Source organism: Xenopus laevis, chromosome 6L (assembly GCF_017654675.1).
Source record: "Xenopus laevis strain J_2021 chromosome 6L, Xenopus_laevis_v10.1, whole genome shotgun sequence".
NCBI classification, from domain to species: domain Eukaryota; kingdom Metazoa; phylum Chordata; class Amphibia; order Anura; family Pipidae; genus Xenopus; species Xenopus laevis.
The window spans coordinates 89732883-89755544 of record NC_054381.1 but is presented as its reverse complement, the minus strand read 5'-3'; positions in this window follow the sequence as shown (position 1 = coordinate 89755544).

Sequence of the window (22662 nt, the reverse complement as noted above, 5' to 3'; positions counted from 1 at the left end):
TACAGACAGAACCATGGCAAAGTATACATCTTGTTAGCTCTTTATTTCTACACTCCTTTTCGCAGAGTAGTCATGCGCCAATCACTTAATGTTTTCAGTTGTGCATGTGATTGTCAGAGAGGCGTTGGACATGCATTATTGTGTCCACAGCCTTATGCGTTTTGTTTTACAAACACATAGGGGCAGATTTATCAAGGGTCGAAGTGAATTCAAGGGAATTTTCGAAGTAAAAAAATTCGAAATTCGAAGTAATTTTTTGGATACTTTGACCATTGAATATGAAACTACGACTTCAAATTTACTTAGACTTCGATTCAAAGTAAAAATCGTTCGAATATTCGACCATTCGATAATCGAAGTACTGTCTCTTTAAAAAAACGTCAACTTCAATACTTCGCCAAATTAAACCTGCCCAATTGCTATGTTAGCCTATGGGACCTTCTACAAACATTTTTAAAGTCTTTACACATCTCAATTTGAAGTTTTTGTGGTTTTCAAAGTTTTCGAAGTTTAGCCTGAAAATCCAACCTTTTATGGTTTTTCGGCAAAAAAAAATCTGAGTGACTCCGTTTTTTTCTCTAGCTTTTATGGCGTTTTTTCCGCTTTCCGATTAATTTTGGTTATTTTATTCATAAATAAGGTCAAATCGAGCATGGGAGTTTGGTTGTGGTTGTTTTTTAATGAAATATTAGATAAATTCAGATTTTAGTAACCCTTAATATTGTATTTCAACACACAACTGACTCCTTTGCTTATATCCTTTGAGTAAAATAAATCATTTTAACATATTTCCCTGATTTTACATTTTCATAGATTTTACATTTTTTGTCTGGACCCCTGAATTGTAAAATTTAAAAAAAGAATTGTAAAATTGGGGTTCTACTGTAGAAACAAAATAGCAGAGGTCAGTTCTCCTCTGTGTCTGTTATAAGCTCGCTTCAGATACAGAGTCATAGCCAGGAGTGGAGAATATAAATCAGCCAAATAATGCTTTCAGTATCAATTACATTTACAACTAACTTGAAATTATTGAACATTTTTAACTTTGCTTAGAACTATATTTTCTTTCATAATGCAAAAACTATTTTTGGGTTTGAGGATCCCCAATAAACCATTAGATAAATGATTTTGAGCATATAAATCCTGTTTTCAGTTTAGAAATATTTTTTTGTGTATACTTCACTGGCCCTTTTGCACAGTGTCTCTAAATAAAATGGAATCACTTGCATGTTGTTTAGACACTCAAGTTTAGTGCATTTTAAAGTTGTAATTTTCCTATGTTTAGCAATTAACTACGGTTCTGTGTCATTCTACATTCATACTGTAATCCACAGGTCATTCTAACAAATTCCATATTAAGGATGTATTTGTTCCTTTGATCTTATACTGTGCAGCTGTCTAAATTGTGTTTTTATGCAAATTAGGACCCAACATATTTGTGTAGGTAATTTTGTAGAGGTATTTGGTAGGTAAATAGGTTTCTCAGTACAATAGTAGCTATTTTAAACATAAATCCTCTAACGAATTGACTTTATATTTCTGTTACAGATCCATCTTAGGGTAACACGTAACAGCTTCTATTATTATACAGAGAAGATATGTTGTTTGCTATAAAAATTATTTGCCACAATATATACTCTCAAAATGCAATGATTAGAATACAAGAGAAAAAACTGGCAAGACTTAACTGAAAAGTGCATGTAGATCTGATAGGACGAAGCGTGTGAAAGGATGCCATGCTGACGTATAGGTATAGTTATGTAGCTGCAAAAAACATTACAATAATACTATTAAATTCTGCCTCATAATACATACTGTACATCTAGAACACAACTTATATATCATATTTGTAATATGAGGCATATTTGCCTCTAAAGGGTTAATTGTGCTAACATAGTAAAAAAATTTTTTTACAAAAAAATAGTCTCAAGTGAATAGATGTTATATGAAGGTCACACTTGCATATAAACATTTCTCCAAGGGGTGGACAATTTATATCAAGGATCCCACATGAAAGTTTGGTAATTTGCACTATGCCTTTTTGCTTATTTCAGTCAGTAATTTTCTAATTAATTCTTATAAAGAGTACAAAGAAAATGTGAAAAAAGTTGATGAAGGTATCCAGAAAGTGGCTTTACTGTTGGAAGACTTTTATGGAAATGATGATAAAACTTGTGTATATTCTCACCTCTGACCATGGGATGACAGACTGGGGTAAGGGCATTCAGTATTTATTATTCTTCTTCACTTTCCATCATATTTTTTGCATATTTGATTTTTCCTATTGTGCTCTTTTTTAATATGTTGTAAAAATAGAATCTAAAGAAAATTCATATTCAAATATTCGACTGTGTAGCAGATTTACTAAAGGGTGAAAATTCGCCAAAGTTACTAACAGTCGCTGGCGTAACTTTGCTAGCGAAGGAGATAGACTCTAGCGATACTTCGCTCCCTAACGCCTGCGTGTTTGCGCTCTGGTGAAGGGACGTAACTACGCTAATTCACTAAGATGTGGATTTTACTGAATGTTACCTCTTGCGGCAGACTTGCCTTCGCCACCCCAGATCAGGCGAAGTGCAATAGAGTAGATAGGACTTCCTCAAAAATGTTTTCATTTTTCAGGGTGATAGGCTGCAAAAGATCGTAAATTTTTTCTGGGGTACCCCCCTTCCCCCCCTACATTTACTAACATATGGCACATAAACCATACACTGGGTTCATGTGTATTGCAATATAACAACTCTATTTTATATTATTAAGCTTCCCTGGGCTTGTGTAGTGTAATGTATTTGCTGCAACATATACATCCATTGAAATTTAACTTCCCATCGTATGCAAATGAGGGAAAGCTAGCGCAACTTCGCCAGCGTTCGGCGCCCTGGACGCAACTTTGGATTTTAGTATATTAGCGTTGTCCTGGCGAATCTACGCCTGGCGAAGTGTTGTGATGTGAGAGAAGCCGTCGCTGGAGGTTAGTAAATTTGCCCCCTAGTCTGTAGTGGCCTTGATTGATGTATATTTTGTAGTGGGGAAAAAAATGATAGGACGTGAACACAGACATCATGTGGCTGAAACTTATCTGCTTCCTCTCTCATTAGTCTACAACAATTTTTAGTAATGTCTGGATCCAACATGGCAAATACATATTAAATATCCTTGGTGTTCTATTAAATCCTATATTTTAAGATAGACTTATTTGCAACACCCATACTCTAGCATAAAATAGTGGATTTATTTAAATCTATTGCTTAAATACTGCCCATTACATATACACAAACCTTTATTGTAAGCCAGTCAACCAAGTGGGTATGGTACATAAATCAAAATATGGATGTAGTTGTTTGATCAAGTTGGATATGGCTTTAATACACTGCATTTGTGCCATTGTAGTCTCTCCCAGTGTATTGCCCGCCTTCTCTTGTATCATTCTCCTAAAGTACACTATAATATGGTGGTAATGGCATCTTTCTACAAGGAACCACTCTCTTTACAGGGTGTAATTACCTGCAGGTTGATTAAAAATACATGAACGTTACATTGCACAGTGAGAGGGAAATCTTTGTCTCTAACACCTCAACCATGTAACATGTGAGCTTTATAACATAAAAAGGCTTGTTAAACAAAAACTTTGTTACGGGGGCATATGAAAGACTACTAGCAAAGTGTACAGAGGTCAGCTGAAGACAGAGAGTATGAAGAACTTCATGCTTTTATTGAAGGAACTCCAAAAAATATGCAATATGGAGAATAATGCTTTATGTTGGGTGATAGGTTTTAACAGTACACCACTGAAGCCTTAGTGGCTACTGGGCATTAAGCAAGTCATGGTGTAATATGCATGTTGAAGTTGTTATAGGTAGTTGCAAGTGAAGGCAATCCTAACTATGGTAATGATTTATCATTGCTCTCATTTTGTTTCTGATATATTTGTATTCACAGATCATTGCTGGAGAAGCTTATATTGATAGTTCTATTTAACAAATAAAAAGATAAAACTTATCTTATTATTTTAAAAATAAAAATTATTTGTAGTATATTGGTATTTTTTTGTTTTCAGGATCTCATGGAGCTGGACACCCATCTGAGACTTTGACACCTCTGGTTGCTTGGGGAGCTGGGGTATATTACCCTAGGAAAGTTCAAGAACAATCTGAACAAGATTCTAAAGGTAAGTGTCAGGCTTACCGTCTGATCCAACGAAGAAGGAGCAGGATTTAGCAGAATGCGAACCCACAAGCGCCTCGCACAACACTAACCCACCTGGAGTGGAACAGGGAGAAGTGAAGTGACGAGTAGCCAGTGAGACTGACCAAGCGAAGTACAGAGGGTTCAGGCAGAAGCGAAGTCAAACAGGCCGAAGTCGTGGGCAGGCAGCGAAGTATCGTAATCGTAGTCAGGCAAGAAGGTCAGGTCAGGCGGCAATAAGACAATCCGGAAACAGGCTGAGGTCAAACACAGAAGATCAATAGTATATAATGCTAGGGGTTCAGTCAAATAACCTAATAACCAGGCAAGGAGTCAGAGTACAGATTGAGACTAAATAGAGCTATTTGGCGCCAAACTAGCGTCATCACGCTGGCGTCGCACAGCTGACGTCAGTGCGTCCGTCATTGGCGTCCGTCGCCGGCGCCCATGCGTCCGCGACCGTCGCCGGCGCCCAACACCGCGCGCCGACGCGCATCGGTTCCCCGATGAGCGCGCCTGCGCCTGTGCCGGAAGGAACGCGAAGGCGAATCCTTACATTGCCCCCCATCAAGGAGCGGCCTCAGGACGCAACTGGCAGAAGGTTTATCAGGGTAGCTCTTGTGAAAATCCTTCAACAGCTCCGCGGCATGGATATTAGAAACAGGCTCCCAAGAATCCTCTTCCGGACCAAAGCCTTTCCAGCTGACCAGATATTGGAGATGCTTGCCTCTAACACGGGAATCCAGGATCTTCTCAACCTCGAACTCTTCTTGCCCGTCTACTACAACAGGAGGTGGAGGAGAAGCTGTACGGCCAGGAAAATGAAATGCGGAGGCTGGTTTCAGTAGAGCAGCATGAAACACAGGATGAATACGCCAGGTAGCCGGAAGCTTAAGTTGGAAAGCCACAGGATTAATCTGCCGAGTAATAAGAAAAGGACCCAGGAACCGTTGACCCAACTTCTTACTGGGGCAGGACAATTTGAGGTTAGCAGTGGATAACCAAACGCGGTCCCCCACCTTAAACTCTGGATCACCTCTTCGTTTCTTGTCTGCATATATCTTAAAGTTCTGTTGTGCTTTTCTCATGTTCTTCTGGAGTTTCAGAAAATTATCAGCCAAAAAGGTTAACCGGTCCTTGACTGCAGGAACAAGAATATCTGAAACAATGGAGGAAGGGAAGGTTACAGGATGTAGGCCATAATTTGCAAAGAAGGGGGACTGGTTAATAGAAGAATGTTGGGCGTTATTATAAGCGAACTCCGCCAGAGGAAGGAGATTAACCCAGTCATCCTGGAGATAAGAGGAGTAACATCTCAAATACTGCTCAAGGGTCTGATTAGTTCGCTCCGTCTGGCCATTGGTTTGAGGATGAAAGGCTGATGAAAGTGACACAGAAATCTTAAGAGCACCACATAAGGCTTTCCAGAACTGAGATGTAAACTGTGGACCAAGATCGGATACTACCTCATCGGGAAGGCCGTGAAGTCTTACTACTTCCTTGATGAAACAATCCGCCGTCTCAGAGGCAGAAGGAAGTCCAGGCAAAGATTTAAAATGAGCCATCTTGGTCAAGCGGTCAATGAAGACAACAATAGTGGAGCAATCACAGGAGAGTGGTAAGTCAGAAATGAAGTCCATAGACACCGAACCCCAAGGGCGAGAAGGAACTGGAAGGGGTTGGAGAAGGCCAATAGGACGAACATGAGAATCCTTGAATCTGGTACAAACTTCACACGAAGAGACAAATTTCAAACAGTCCTTAGTCATCCCAGGCCACCAAAATAGCCTTTTAGCAGAAACAATAGTTTTCTTAATACCTGGATGACCCGCCAGTTTAGCGTCATGAATGTTTTTGAGAACTTCCAAACGCATTTGTTCAGGAACAAAGATTTTCCCCTCATGAAGAAGAAACCCTTCTTTGGGCACTAAAGAAGGTTCACAAACGGTTTTAGATGCATCCTTAATTTGATTCACCAGAACAGACTGCAACAAAAGAAAGTTATTTGAATTTAGAATTGTCTCGGGAGAAGAGAGAGTCTCATCCTCAGAGGAAAACATGCGGGATAGGGCATCCGCCTTGACATTCTTGGATCCAGGCCGGTAAGTCAGGTGAAAATTAAATCGCATGAAGAAAAGGGCCCACCTTGCTTGTCTAGGTCTTAATCTCTTGGCGGAACGTAGGTATTCCAAATTCCTATGATCAGTGAAAATGAGAATTGGGTGTTTGGAACCTTCGAGGAGATACCTCCACTCTTCTAATGCTAATTTAATAGCGAGTAGTTCACGATCCGCCACGTCGTAGTTACATTCGCACTTGGCTAATTTACGTGAAAAGAAGGCGACTGGATGGAGTTCTTCTTGAATTCCAGACCTTTGTGATAAAACAGCGCCCACAGCATTTTCTGAAGCGTCGACCTCTAACGTAAATGGAAGAGCCAAGTCTGGATGGCGAAGAATTGGAGCCGACGTAAAGAGTTTCTTCAACTTCTCAAAAGCTATCTGAGCCTGTGGTGACCAAGAAAATTTTTGATTACAGCGTGTGAGTTCAGTTATCGGTAAAATAATTTGAGAGAAATTCTTTATAAATTTTCTATAGAAATTTGCGAATCCAATGAAACGTTGAACCGCTTTCTTAGAAGAGGGAACAGGCCAATCAATAATTGCGGAGATCTTCTTGGAATCCATTTGAATTCCTACAGGAGAAATAAAAAACCCAAAAAGTCTACAGATGTCTGTTCGAATACGCACTTCTCAACCTTGGCATAGAGCTGATGAGTACGGAGACGGGCAAGAACTTTCTTAACATGCATTCTATGCTCTTCCAAAGAACTAGAGAAAATTAAAATATCGTCCAAATAAATGATGACGAAAATATCAAGAAAGTCTCGAAAAACATCGTTGACAAAATGCTGAAACGTAGCGGGAGCATTACAAAGTCCGAACGGCATAACGAGATATTCAAAATGACCATAACGGGTACGGAATGCCGTCTTCCATTCATCCCCTTCCCGAATTCTAACCAAGTTATAAGCCCCTCGTAGATCAAGTTTAGAGAAAATCTTGGCCTCCTTAAATCGTTGGAATAGCTCCGGAATGAGAGGAAGAGGGTAACGATTTTTGACCGTGATCTTATTTAAGTCTCTATAATCAATACAAGGTCTCAAGGAATGGTCTTTTTTTTCAACGAAGAAAATCCCGGCTCCGGCAGGAGAAGAAGATTGTCGGATAAATCCCTTGGCAAGGTTTTCATCCAAATAAGTGCGTAACTCCAGGAGTTCAGGCTCTGTTAAAGGATAAATGCGTCCGAAAGGAATTTGAGCTCCTGGGAGAAGATTAATGGGACAATCATAGATTCGATGGGGAGGTAGCCTATCGGCTCCTTTCTTGTTGAAAACATCAGCAAATTCCCAATACGCCAGAGGGAGTAGATCAAGAATTTCAGAAGAAGGAGAAAGGGAACATACTTTAATTGAAGAAGACGAATTCTCAAGTAAACATTTAGAAAGGCAAAATTTCGAAGAAAATGTTACACCACCAGTGGCCCAATTGATAGAAGGATTATGTCTCTGTAACCAGGGTAACCCCAAAATGATAGGGAATAAAGGAGACGAAACCACATCGAAATTCATTATTTCCGCATGAATTTTATTAATCACCACAAACAGTGCAGCAGTCTCTTGAACCACAGGACCCGAAGTGATTAGGGAACCATCCGCCACACGAAGTGCTATAGGGTTTTTCTTCGATTGAAGAGGGATTTGGAACTGAAGGGCAACTTCGCGGTCCAAGAAGCACCCACTTGCCCCGGAGTCAAGTATTGCTTGTAGTTCCACCACCTTGTCTCCCCACTGCAAGGATAGAGAGATTGTCAGTAAGGACACAGAAAAGTTGCAACCATTAAAGTCTCTTCCAAAAGTCTCCTTACCCAAGGGACGGGTTGGACAATTCCGAAGAAGATGACCCGCTTGACCACAGTACAAGCAAAGATTAAGCCTGCGACGTCTGAGGCGCTCTTCAGGGGTTAATGCGGACTTAATGGCTCCAATCTGCATCGGCTCTGGGGCAGTACTGATAGTAGCAGTAGGAACTGTAGATGTCATCATAGGAGGCATACGGATAGGAGGTGGAGCAGAAGGTAAGAGCCAGGTAGGAGATACAAGACCAGCCTTTTCAGCCTTTTCCTCCTCCCTACGTTCTCTGAGTCTTTGATCCAACTGAATGGAGGTATGGATAAGTTCCTCCAAAGTGTCAGGGATGCCTGTACGGGCCAACTCATTTTTCAGCTCAGCCGAAAGACCCAGGTGGTAGCGGTTCTTCAGAGCTGCGGGATTCCATTCAGTATCCTCTGCCCACTGACGAAACTCCAAAGTATAGTCCTCGACAGGACGAGTACCTTGTCTCAAGGCATGCAGGGCGGCTTCGGCAGTGGAGGTTCGGTGTGGATCATCATAAACCACGGCCATGGCATCAAAGAACGAGTCCACTGTGGCCAAAACAGGACTTTGCCGATCCAACAGACGGAAGGCCCAAGTCTGGGGCTCACCGGTCAGGAAGGAGATAACAACCCCCACTCGTGTCTGTTCATTCGGATAGGTGTGAGGCTTAAGAGAAAAATAGTAGTTTGCAGCTGCTTCTAAAGTTGCGAAATAATTTCCGGTCACCAGCAAACTTCTCAGGGAAGGCAACTTTCGGCTCCGAAATCTCAGAAGTGATTACTTGTACTTCGGCTGGAGCGGAGGAAGAAGATGCTGTAGCGGAGGAAGGATTAACAGCCGGAGGATGTACTCTGATGTGCTCCTGTATCTGAGCGTAACCGCTCTGAAGCTCTCGAACGGCTTGGGTCAAGGACGACAGCTGTTGCGTCAGGACAGCAAATGGGGAAGCCCCTTCGGTTGGATCCATGGCCTGGTTATACTGTCAGGCTTACCGTCTGATCCATCGAAGAAGGAGCAGGATTTAGCAGAATGCGAACCCACAAGCGCCTCGCACAACACTAACCCACCTGGAGTGGAACAGGGAGAAGTGAAGTGACGAGTAGCCAGTGAGACTGACCAAGCGAAGTACAGAGGGTTCAGGCAGAAGCGAAGTCAAACAGGCCGAAGTCGTGGGCAGGCAGCGAAGTATCGTAATCGTAGTCAGGCAAGAAGGTCAGGTCAGGCGGCAATAAGACAATCCGGAAACAGGCTGAGGTCAAACACAGAAGATCAATAGTATATAATGCTAGGGGTTCAGTCAAATAACCTAATAACCAGGCAAGGAGTCAGAGTACAGATTGAGACTAAATAGAGCTATTTGGCGCCAAACTATCGTCATCACGCTGGCGTCGCACAGCTGACGTCAGTGCGTCCGTCATTGGCGTCCGTCGCCGGCGCCCATGCGTCCGCGACCGTCGCCGGCGTCCAACACCACGCGCCGACGCGCATCGGTTCCCCGATGAGCGCGCCCGCGCCTGTGCCGGAAGGAACGCGAAGGCGAATCCTTACAGGTAAGTAGCTACTCAGCTTTAACAGGTAACAAAACACAAAGCAAACTTTTGACATAAGATGTTAAATAAGTAGTTACAATAACTCACAAAATTTGAAACATTTCATAACAGTTCTGTTGTAAAATAAACAGGTATAACACCAGATTTTAATACGTTTTTTTTAGCTCATTGACTTGTTTATTTCCAACATCCTATAAGTTTAGGAAATAGGGCATATTAACTTGCAAAGTAGTAGTTAAAAATGATTATTTTTTATCCAAATAGCTGTCTTTTATTTATTCTGATTATTCCTTTAACCAAAGGCAATACAGTATTTCTGGAAAATATTCAAATCATTGATGCTATGCACAATGCCATTAAGCATTTTCTCTAAAAGCTTAGCAGTAAGAAGTGGTCTTACCAAAGTAATGCCTGGGCATGCAAATTACAACACCAGTGCACACTACCAGTTTTGAATAGCAGAATTGGAAAGATTAAGGGGGTTATTTATCAATGGTCAAATTCTAGAGCTTTGTGAGTTTTTTTAGACCTTGAATGAACTCACAACTCAAATGCGTTTTAAAAAAATATAAAAAAAACTTGAACGTAAAAAACTCTGATCGGTGTAGTCTACATGAAAACCTCGAATACTCAAATTGATCAAGTTTTTGGCGAAATATGTATCCAATTTTCTGAGCGGAACCCACCGAAAAGCTTGAATATCATGAAGGCTACTAACATCTTCACATGGTTCAAATAAACCCCTGCCTTTGACTTTTACATGACATTGAAAGGTTTTAGATGGTGTATTTTGGATTCAAGCTATTTCCAGCTTGGGGTATAATAAATCTTTGGTTTTTATTTTAAACCATAAAATTTGAGTTTTTACTGAAAAATACTCTTGAAAACTTAAATTATTATCAAGGCTGGTATCTGGTAGGAACAACTTTGCAAAAGCTGCATTATCTGGGCCTCAGCATAAGTACCTGTGGACAGAGGCTTCTTCTGCTCCAGGATGACAACCATCTGTTCTTTTATCTTTTAGCTGCAGGAGCATATGATATCACTTTTTTGTATGTGTACATGTGACCGTAGTAGCAGTTGTTGGGGGAGAGTTGCTTGTTGATTTTTTAGAGAGGTTCTGATTTCGTTTTAACGGGCCCCAAAAAATCTTCCCAATGAATTACATCATGTTGTAAAAAAAGATTGTTTTATAAGATGTCCATTTATCCAAAGTACAGATACATTATTTAAAACTTTAAATGATAGCAAGTACCTCAAACAGGACCTCAAAAATTATAACTCTTTGAAAATATATGGGAATATATTATATGCTTAGCTATCAAAATCAGATTTTAAAATTATGTAATTAAGGGTGAAGTACTAGATTGGATCATACCTCATTCCATCCTGACTCTTCGGTAACAAATGGATATTTTTCCTTTATGTGACTGTAGTTTCCCAATGCCTTAATTATCTCCTATTACCTGTACATTCTGCCATTTAAGGACTCCTCCTTATCTGTATTTACCCATCACCCATGCCTCAACCCTCGCATTTGTGCTTATTAGCAGCTTGCAGATGTGTCTTCAACTATTCTTGAAAAGCATTTATCATTAATCAGCATAACAGTTTTATTTTTTTAAACCTTTGTTCACTGGGCACCAGTTTGCCTGTATAGAACCTTTTGTTTCAGGCCAGGGTGCTGCAGCTTGATTATAAATAGACTCTCTTGATTTGTCTATAATACCTAAAGTAACCTCTGATATCAGGTGGTCTGTTTCAGCCTTACCATAGAGTTTGTTTTCTATGATTTCCTACGCATACAGTTTATAGTTGCTTGTCTTTATGGCTAAGCTCCTTAATGTGACCCAGTACATTGGTGTCCACATAATGTAGATATTTGGTAATGGAGTAATAGTAATTGCAGTGATGACCTGCTAAATATACTATAGATAACATTCTTGATTTATAAATCATACCAATGACTACCTTAATGATGGGTTGCTACAGTATGTATTGCTAAACATTCTCTCCTACTTGTTATATTTCAGCATGGAAGCTAGAACATTTGAAGATATTATTATGTTAACCAGGTACGTTGAGTTAGTAGAAATTATTTGTATGCACTTTACCAAGTCAGGCGTACTAAATAACAGGTTTCCCCAGTATGCATCTACAGTATGTAGTTACTGTTGATGCTAGCATCCTGATAAAATGCTGTAGAATGTCAAATTCAACATTTTTATGTAGATAATCTATTTTATCACATCAAAAAGCATTGTGTGAAATATGATAAGAAACAGTCCACAGGCATTGGTGCAAGCCATGTAAATGACGGGGTTATACTGTTGTTTTACATAACAATTGATGCATATGCTGTAATATTTTTTATTGCAACAACATTTTTATTTTATCCTGGAAAAGAAATCTGCGCTGAACCATTTTTTGGTAGTTCATACTACCTACACTGAATAGCATTTTATTACACAAAGATAATTAAGGCTGAAAAGATTCTTAGAATTGTAACTGAATAATTCTAAGTACAACGTTGTGCAATTCCTACAAATGCCCATAGAGTAGAATTAAACAATCTATTCATCATTAGAGCTACAACGTAAAGTAGTAGGGCTTTGTCCCCAGTATACATAGTCACCCTACAACCAATATTATAATGCCAAAATTCTCATTCACTTTCTCATACTCCTCAGAAATCCTGTCCTAACCAAACTTGTCCTGGGGTCATGATACTTTAGGACAAGTCTAGGGGGATGTAAAGAGGATGCAACTGTTACAGTATGTGTTATTGGACAGAATACATGGTAGCCACAATGCATATAGACAAATACAAGAGTCCTCTGCACTAAACCCATTATCAATATATTTAAGACAGAGACATTTTGTGCATACTGCTACTAAAACATGCCTTGCGCTTTAAACAAAACAGGGATTGTTTGTCCATATATTGCAATATATTTAAGCTGGCCAACTACGTCAAAGTCATCCCATATCTGGCCAGTCCTATGCTCAATTTTCATCTGATTCATTAAGAATTCTATTGCTTCATTATACATTTTACAAAGGGACTACGTTTTACCTGCAACTTACTAGCTGCTTTCAAAAACTTGGCTGCCCTTTTATTAGACACCAGTGGGATCACCTGACTATAGTTGGGAAGGGTGGGAGCTACAACATGGAGCTGGTCACTGCTCCTGTATAACTATAACAAACAAAAAAAAAAGTTGTGCTCACCACTAATTTTTAAAAACATTAGGCGGGGATGCAATGAGGCTGTGACCACAAAATACATATAGACAAATACAAGAGTCCTCTGCACTCAACCCATTATCAATATATTTAAGACAGAGATGCAGTTGGTGTGATCACCAGCGTAAAAGAGTGAGTGGCACTTGCCATGTTGGGCAAAGGGAAAAAATTTGTAAATGTTGGAAAATTTTCCAGGGGGGCAAGAGGGGGGGGGCAAGAGTCTGCTAAAACTTTTACCCTATTACAATTGAATTTTTAAATAACAATTTGTGCCTTCAAGAAAATTCCATTCTGCTTCTCCATGGCCATATGATCACAATCACTAAAACTGGGCAATGCAGAGACATGGCACATCCACTGGCACTAAGTGGTAGGGCTAGGGTAGGGTTAGAGTGTAGTGGTAGTATTTATGTGTTTGGTACTTAAATTATCTTAATAGGGTAATATACCACATTTGACATGAACATATTCACTTGCAAAAACAATTATATATATTTTTGAAATTCAGATACACCTGATGTTAAAAAGGAGGGGGTATTTTCCTTTTAGTAATTAAAATCGAATTCAGATAGATATAGAATATATTTTGTATGTCTGTCTTTAAACTGACAGTACTGTATCACATTAGGGGGTAGATTTATTAAGGTTCGAGTTGTGTTTTCCATGAAAGTTTGAGTTTTTGTCAAAATTAATATTTATTTTTCTAGATTTATTATACCCTGAACTTAAAAATAGATTGAATCCGAAAATACACCATCCATAACCTGTGAAGGTCATGTGGGAGTCAATGGCTGAGGTCCCTTGAAGATATTAATAGCCTTCATGATGTTCAAGTTTTTTTCTGAGGGTTTTTACTCAATTAATACGAGTTTCTTGTTGTTAACCACAAACTCGCTGAATCAAGTTTTTTTCCATTCAAGTTTTTTTAATTAGATATCATAGGAGCTATAAGTTTATTCAAGGTATATAAAACTCTGAAATCTGACCTTTGATAGATAACTGTCATTTTCGGCACCCTATATCCAGAACCCAAGCTAAGCTCCCTGGTCACGGCTCTCACTTCTGCCTATAACCGCTGCCTTTCACCTCGGGAGGAGCCCTTGGCTAATTGGATGCCGCCAGGTCTTATTTGAGAGAGGAGCAAAGCTAACGGTTCTGGACGAGCAAAGGGCATGATCGTCTCACCAGAATACTGGAAGGAAGAACACCACCAGGAACAGGCAGGCTGGGACAGCACAAGTCGAGAATCGTCAGACAGGCCAGAATCAGGATAGGATAATGTAGAATAATCAGTGGACAGGCAAAGGTCAGATTGACGAGGTCTGAGTACTCACAAGCAGGCAGGAACAGGATTGAAGAGGTCGGAGAAATCAGTTAGGCAAAGGTCCGCCCACTAGAGCACCACGGAGAGCCACAAGACCACCAGGGTAAAGTCTATTCCTTGCAATAACTCCCTTAATCATGTTTACAAAGATTAGCATAATTTTGTCTCTAGAAGTAAATAAGCTATATAATAATAATAATAATAATAATAATAGATTTGGCAGAATCAGTACTGTTGTCCTGCTTCTTTTCATTACAGAACAAAACTCAACACATCATTAACTGATGTCATCACCCGATATGTCCTTGCTGTTCCAATGTCTTTGCTAATAAGAAAACCTTGCCAGCGGTGTGTAGTAATCATAAGGAACAAGGGCAGCTGTTACATGCTAACACAGACAACCCACTCACCTGCAAGCATCAGTTTGCTTTTTAACTTTTACCATTTCAGGGGCTTTTATGACTTAATTTTGTGGGAAGATTGTGTTTGCTGTCATTTATTTTATACAGCCTTTTTTTAATTTTTGGTATAGTCTTTGTAACCGAGATTCATGCCATTTTTCTAAATAGTTGTCTGGTTTTAATTAAAGGCGCATCATGATGAAAACAGTGAGTAATGTATTGTGTAGAGATGATAGAAATATTCATTTGTTTCTGCTAACAATATATGCCCAGCAGTCATGAAACAGTCTTCTTGTTACTGTAGAAATAGCATTTCTGCTTTTACTTATAACAAGGAATTCTAGGGATCTTGACAATAGGGAATCATAGAGAAATTGTGACAAGAATAATGATCCTTTACTAGTAACACTTGAAATGTTTGTGGTTTAAACTACAAAAAAATAAAGAGACCAAATGATTTGAGCTACATTTTTAAATGGGGTTTGCATCTTTTAGACATGAATGCCTGTGATGTCTTCAGTCAAGGTAACTGCAGTAAAACATGATATAATGTGTGCCCTTGGGACTAATAAATGCATACCTCCCAACTGTCCTGCTTTTCGATGCACAGTCCCTGTTGGCTCTCTGCTCTTCAGAAAAAACAGAACACCATAACAGTACACCACTTATCTCTTGAGGCCAGTAATCAAACTGGGACATCTGGGGTGTGTTTTGGTAAAATAGGTGTGGTATTAAGAGGCATAGTCAAATACATTTCATCATGAGTAGCCAGGTTACTAATCAATAGATCATTTGTTTTGTTAAAATTACCTACTAAGTGTTACATTTTTGAATACACTGTATATCCACAACAATCCACACTATACTTTTTGGGGGATAGCTCAGCCTCCTGGCTTTTCTAATTCCTCAGTCATTCAGGTGCTTCCTGTGCACATTGTAGTGAGAAACAGCACCCCAAGCCCCTCTGAGAGTTCCTTTCTGTCCTGTGTCCTCCTCAAATAGACTTTACACATGTTCACCCTGCAATTAAATACCTTTACACAAGACAGCCTTCCTATGAACAGTCTTCTCCAATATGTGAGCTGCATTCGTTGAATGGAGTGCCTGGCCTTCCTGCTCCTTCCAGAATGCTCCAGCTTCTAGCACCATACAACAATATCTCCTCCTCCTTGATGTTTACATCTCCTTCTATTAAAGGGAAAACTGACATAATGATTTAATTATTTAGTCATTTTCTCACAACATATACAGTATATATACATTCAAAATATTAAAAACTATTCAAAATAGAACCTGTCATATTAAGTACACAGAAGCCCTCCACTGGTCCAATAAATAATGTCAATATAAGGCTGTGCATTTGACTCTGTGGGTAATATTTTACATTTTTACTTTTGTTTTTGCAGGCTGATGTGGCACCATTGATGGCATCATTTATTGGAATTCCTTACCCTATGAATTCTGTGGTAATGTTTTGCATGACATTCTGTTATTAACAAGCTAGGTAAATAGGAAATGCAACAATTACTCTAATCTAAATGGAATGACTGGGCTTTTCCATGTGTTGCCCACTTGTGACTTCATGCTGCAACAACAACTTACTAAATGACATTAACATTATACATTAACGAAAAGACACATAGGATTGAAATAATGTTGGGTTAAAGTGGTCCATAAATTGTTTCATGTTACTGATCCCATAGTGTTATACTGAGAATGTGTAAAGTAATAACAGGCACATGAGAAGGTCATTTAATTTCATTAAAGTACAGGGATGATTCTTTTAACTATATGTGACATCCCCCGCCAGGCTGCATATACTTTCTGGCACACATATGTGATGATATGCACAGTAGGTATGTATTGTACTCTTTTACAGAATTGTAGAAAAGCATGCAATTTGATGTATATTGTGCAATATTTATAAATACCCAAATTCATCAATATATTGTAACATTTGAAAGTACGATAGAACCCCTATTTTACAATTTCAGGGGACCAGAAATAGTGTAAATGGTGTAAAATCCAGGAAAATTTTAAATCAGGGAAATGTATTATGCATAATATATACAGTCATATAAAAAGGTCTGCGAACCCCTCTTAATTCTTTGAAGTTTTGTTTATCATTGGCTGAGCTTTCAAAGTAGCAACTTCCTTTTAATAAATAACATGCCTTATAGAAACGGTAGTATTTCAGCAGTGACATACAGTTTATTGGATTAACAGAAACTATGCAATATGCATCATAACAAAATTAGACAGGTGCATAAAGTTTGACACCCCAACAGAGATATTACATCAATACTTAGTTGATCCTCCTTTTGCAAATTTAACAGGCTCTAGATGCCTTCTATAACCTTTTATGAGTGTCTGGATTCTTGATTGCAGTATCTTTGACCAGTTCAGTTAAATTTGATGGCTGCCGGGGCATGGACAGCATGCTTAAAATGATCCCATAGATTTTCCATGATATTCAAGTCGGGGGGGACTGTGACAGCCATTCCAGAATATTGTTTTTCTCTCATAAATGCCTTTGTAAATGCCTTTGTAAATGCCTAGTGTGTTAAGGGTCATTGTCTTGTTGGAATATCCAACCCCTGTGTAACTTCAACTTTGTGACTGATGCTTGAACATTATCCTGAAGAAAACAGCATGATGAAACCTCCATCAAATTTGACAGTAGGTAGCAGATGTTTTTCTTGGAATTTGGTGTTCTTCTTCCGCCATGCAAAGCGTTTTTTGTTATGACCAAATAACTAAATTTTTGTCTCATCACTCCAGAGCACTTTGTTCCAAAATGACTCTGTTTGTTGTGATGTGAGTGCAGAAAGGGCTTCTTTCTCATCACCCTGCCATATAGATGTTCTTTGTGCAAATTTCGCTGAATTGAAGAATAATGTACAGATACACCATCTGCAGCAAGATGTTCTTGCAGGTCTTTGGATGTGATCTTTGGGTTGACTTTAACCATTCTCACAATCCTCCACATATGCCACCCCTCTGGGGTTTACATAGTTACATTGTTACATAGTTAAATTGGGTTCCAAAAGACAAAGTCCATCAAGTCCAACCCCTCCAAATGAAAACCCAGCATCCATACACACACCCCTCCCTACTTTCACACAAATTATATATACCCATACCTATACTAAATATAGAGTTTAGTATCACAATAGCCTTGTCCAAAAAAATCATCCAAGCCATTCTTAAAGGCATTAACTGAATCAGCCATCACAACATCACCTAGCCGTGCATTCCACAACCTCACTGTCCTGACTGTGAAGAACGCCCTACGTTGCTTCAAATGAAAGTTCTTTTCTTCTAGTCTGAAAAGGCCTCTGGTACGGTGATCCTCTTTATGGGTAAAAAGGTCCCCTGCTATTTCTTTATAATGTCCTCTAATGTACTTGTTAAGTGTAATCATGTCCCCTCGCAAGCGCCTTATTTCCAGAGAAAACAACCCCAACCTTGACAGTCTACCCTCATAATTTAAGTCTTCCATCACTCTAACCAATTTAGTTGCACGTCTCTGCACTCTCTCCAGCTCATTTATATCCCTCTTAAGGACTGGAGTCCAAAACTGCACTGCATACTCCAGATGAGGCCTCACCAGGGACCTATAAAGAGGCATAATTATGTTTTCTTCCCTTGAGTTAATGCCCTTTTTTATGCAAGACAGAACTTTATTTGCTTTAGTAGCCACAGAATGACACTGCCCAGAATTAGACAACTTGTTATCTACAAAAAAACCCTAGATCCTTCTCATTTAAGGAAACTCCCAACACACTGCCATTTAGTGTATAACTTGCATTTATATTATTTTTGCCAAAGTGCATAACCCTGCATTTATCAACATTGAACCTCATTTTCCAGTTTGCTACCAACTTAGACAAATCACTCTGCAAAGTGGCAGCATCCTGCATGGAACCTATAGTTCTGCACAATTTAGTATCATCTGCAAAAATAGAAACAGTACTTTCAATGCCCACCTCCAGGTCATTAAAGGGCATGTAAAGGCAAAAATATAAAATCCCATTTTTACTTTCTTTAATGAAAAAGAAATCTATCTCCAATATACTTTAATTAAAAGATGTCTACAGTTTTTATCATAAACCTGACTGTATGCAGTGCAATTCCCTCTTCTTTTACTGCTGTGGATAGGAATTGTCAGATGGTCCCCAACTGCTGTGCAGGTAAACGATCATACTTTCAAATGGCAGGGGGAGCCCCCCCACCTTACTTCCCAGAACTTGAGCAGCATTGTTGGATTCCCTGTAGAGATTTGTATCCAGAGACGCAGTGCAGTCTCTATATTATGATTATTAATCAGTCTTGCTGTATTGGCTTCTATGGCAGATATTATTTGACTTGTGCTGTTTTGATAATTTATGACGATCCCTAAGCTTAACCTCCCAACTGAAGCCCATACCACACTGAGTCTTGATATTGCAGAAATGTCTAACAAAGTTACAAGATGACAGCCCCCTGTGCCAACTTTGAAAGCATAAATCATTTGTCTTATTAGGCTGCTGGTGCAGTAAGTTCATGTTTATATTTAGTATACATAATACAGCATTTCTAACATTATTCTATTTTAGACTTTAGTTGCCCTTTAATAAACACGTTGAAAAGCAAGTGACCTAGTACAGAGCCCTGGGGTACTCCACTAACAACACTGGTCCAATTAGAAAATGTTCCATTTACCACCACTCTTTGTAGTCTATCTTTTAGCCAGTTCTCTATCCAGGTACAAATACTATGTTCCAGGCCAACATTCCTTAATTTAACCAGTAACCTTTTGTGTGGCACTGTATCAAATGCTTTAGCAAAGTCTAAGTAAATCACCTCCACTGCCATCCCAGAATCGAGGTCCCTGCTTACCTTCTCATAAAAAGAAATTAAGTTAGTCTGGCAAGATCTATTACGCATAAAACCATTCTGGCATACACTCATAGCATCATGATTTGCTATAAAGTCCAGTATCTTATCCTTTAACAACCCTTCGAAAAGCTTTCCTACTACTGACGTCAGACTAACTGGCCTATAATTTTGAGGCTGAGAACGGGATCCTTTTTTGAATAGAGGCACCACATTAGCAATTCGCCAGTCTCTCGGCACTATGCCAGACCTCAATGAATCCTGAAAAATTAAGTAAAGAGGTTTGGCAATCACAGAGCTAAGCTCGCTAAGTACCCTGGGATGAATACCATTTACAGCAGCTGTGCCTGTGGCCTTCAAATTCCTGATTACATTCCTTACAGTTGAAACTGACAGTTTAAACCTCTGAGATAGCTTTTTGTAACCTATGATACTGAACAATCTTTGTTTTCAGATCTTTTGAGAGATGCTTTGAGGATCTCATGCTGTCACTCTTCAGAGGAGAGTCAAACAGAAGTACAACTTGCAATTGGCCAGCTTAAAAACCTTTTCTCATGATTGGGCACACCTGCCTATGAAGTTCAAGGCTTAACAAGCTAATACAGCCAGTTTAGTGTTGCTATTTATCAGTATTGAGCAGTTACATGCATTCATATTAGCAAAACTTTTTTTAGCAAACTTTTACACAGCCAGTTTTTCACATTTGATTTAATTTCATACAACTGAATACTGCTTCACTAAAAATATTTGTTCACTAAAACAACCCACATAGCATGGCATACACAGTTGGGGGATTCATAGGTTGACTAGAGAGGTACCAGGTAAATTACATTTTGAATATATTGTTGAGATGACCTTTAACAGTTTACAAAATGGCAAAATATTCTCTTTTCTGCTGCTCTTGGTTAGCAATGATTACCTTTCAGCTTACATTTTCAAAATAACAAATAACAGCAGTCTGCACTCATTGGGGCAGATTTGCTAAAGGGTGAAGTGACTAATGCTGATAAATTCGCCAGATTGACGTCATTAAGGCACTTTGCCAATTTACTAAAGGGGGCAGGTATAACTTCACTAGCGAAAGAGACACAGTAGCGATCATTCGCACTCTTTTCACTCTAGCAAATGGACGTAACGCTGCAAATCCAGGTGTATTTTACTGAACTTTACCACTATTTTGTTTATTAAGTTTCCCTGTACTTGTGTAATGTAATGTATTTGCTGCAACATATACATCCATGCAGCTTTATAATTTCCCGCCGTATCCAAATTAGCCAACACTAGCAAAACTTCATTTTGATTGTTGAAGTGACGCTAGCGAAACTTCACCAGCGTTCGGCTCCCTGGACGCAACTTCGCATTTTAATGAATTAGCGATGTCCTACTGAATTTACGCCTGGCAGAGTGTTGTAATCACTGCGGATCGGTTGCTGCCGATTTTTTGCTGGTTAGTGAATTTGCCCCATTGTTCTTATCTGTGTTCAACAAATGCCTAGTTTTCTTTACCCTTTATATTTTATACTGTAATTAATGTTTGCTTCTGTAGGTGCCATGGATTGTATTTTCATGCAGGGTTGTTTCCTTACATATCATGTTTTAAAACTGCTGGTAGCTATATAAGAAAACTAGTCTGTAAGACTTGGGGATATTGCACATGGGGTGCTTTGTCACCTAAGGTAAATCTCCTCTCCTGTGGACAGCCTTTGTCATTCTCTGGAGAGAGGACTACCCCAGGTGAAAAGCACCTCATGTGCCATCTCCCTTAAGGGCAATACCATGTTAGAATTAGCTGGGCATTGCACTAATGGTAAGAATACTTTTATTTAACTGAATGTGATACATGCTGTTTTTTTTTAAAAAAAAAATATTAAAACATGTGTTCTGTTTAAACACAGTTAAAGATGGCACAGAAAAAAGAAACCACTCTTTCCCTTCTTTTTTCCACATTTAAGAATGCAAAGTTTTTTTTCATTGCAAGGGATTTTTATTTTTACCATTAACAGAATTGATAAATGTTTGTTGGTTATAGCCAAAGTCTCAGCTCTCTAATGTAATAATGTTAGATGATCAGACCTATGGACCCTTATAAAAATTCAACAGGTAGAGCTAAACTGGTTTGTTGCAGGCCAGGGAAATGATGGTGACCTACACTGAAATAAGGTCTGACCACCTTGACCAAAAATGTCACATGTGAAAGCAGTTTGGACAATCCCTATACTTGTATATAATAAAATGTCAGAAAATTATCCATTCAGATTGACAGGGATCTGCCTCTGGATCATATACATTCTTTGAAATAGACCAAGTTTCAACATCTGATGGTTCTGCTCATGATATGTAATAATAATAATAATAATAATAATCATTTGTATTCGTCCTGGGGCTCATTCTCTAGAAGTAAAGCACAGTTACCCAATGATGTTGTACAGGTATGGGACCTGTTATCCAGACCTGGGGTTTTCCGGATAATGGATATTTCTGTAGTTTGGATCTTCATACTCATAAGTCTACAAAAAAAAACCATTTAAATAGACATGTTTTGCCTCTTATAAGGATTAATGATATATTTGTTTGGATCAAGCACAAGATAATGTTTTATAATTACAGAGAAAAGGAAATCATTTTTTAAAATTTTAATTATTTGGATAAAATAGAGTCTATGGGAAACAGCCTTCCCATAATTCGGAACATTCTGGATAACAGGTTTATAGAAAATGGATCCCATACCTGTAATATTTATAATATGGGAGATATTAATGTGCATATACACACGGGTATTGAGCCACAGTAAATGAGAAACATGCATTTTATGACGTCTGATATATGTACCACATTTATCCATGTTCATCATACATTTTATGAAACAAAACAACAACAACATGTATACACATTCTCTGAATGGCATCAATAGTGGCTTCATTAGCTGCCAAATGGTCAAGAATCAATCTTTCTTAGACATGCTACATTTCACTTTCAGGCACTATACATTTTTTCCTTTGTCAGAAATGTAACTATACAGGGCAGGTAACTATAAATAATTTTTTAATATAATTTTCTAGCAATTCTCAATTGGTAATGGCAACATCTTTTCCTTTTCCCAAATTACAGCAGTAATTTAAACTGCTGATTCTAACTCCGATT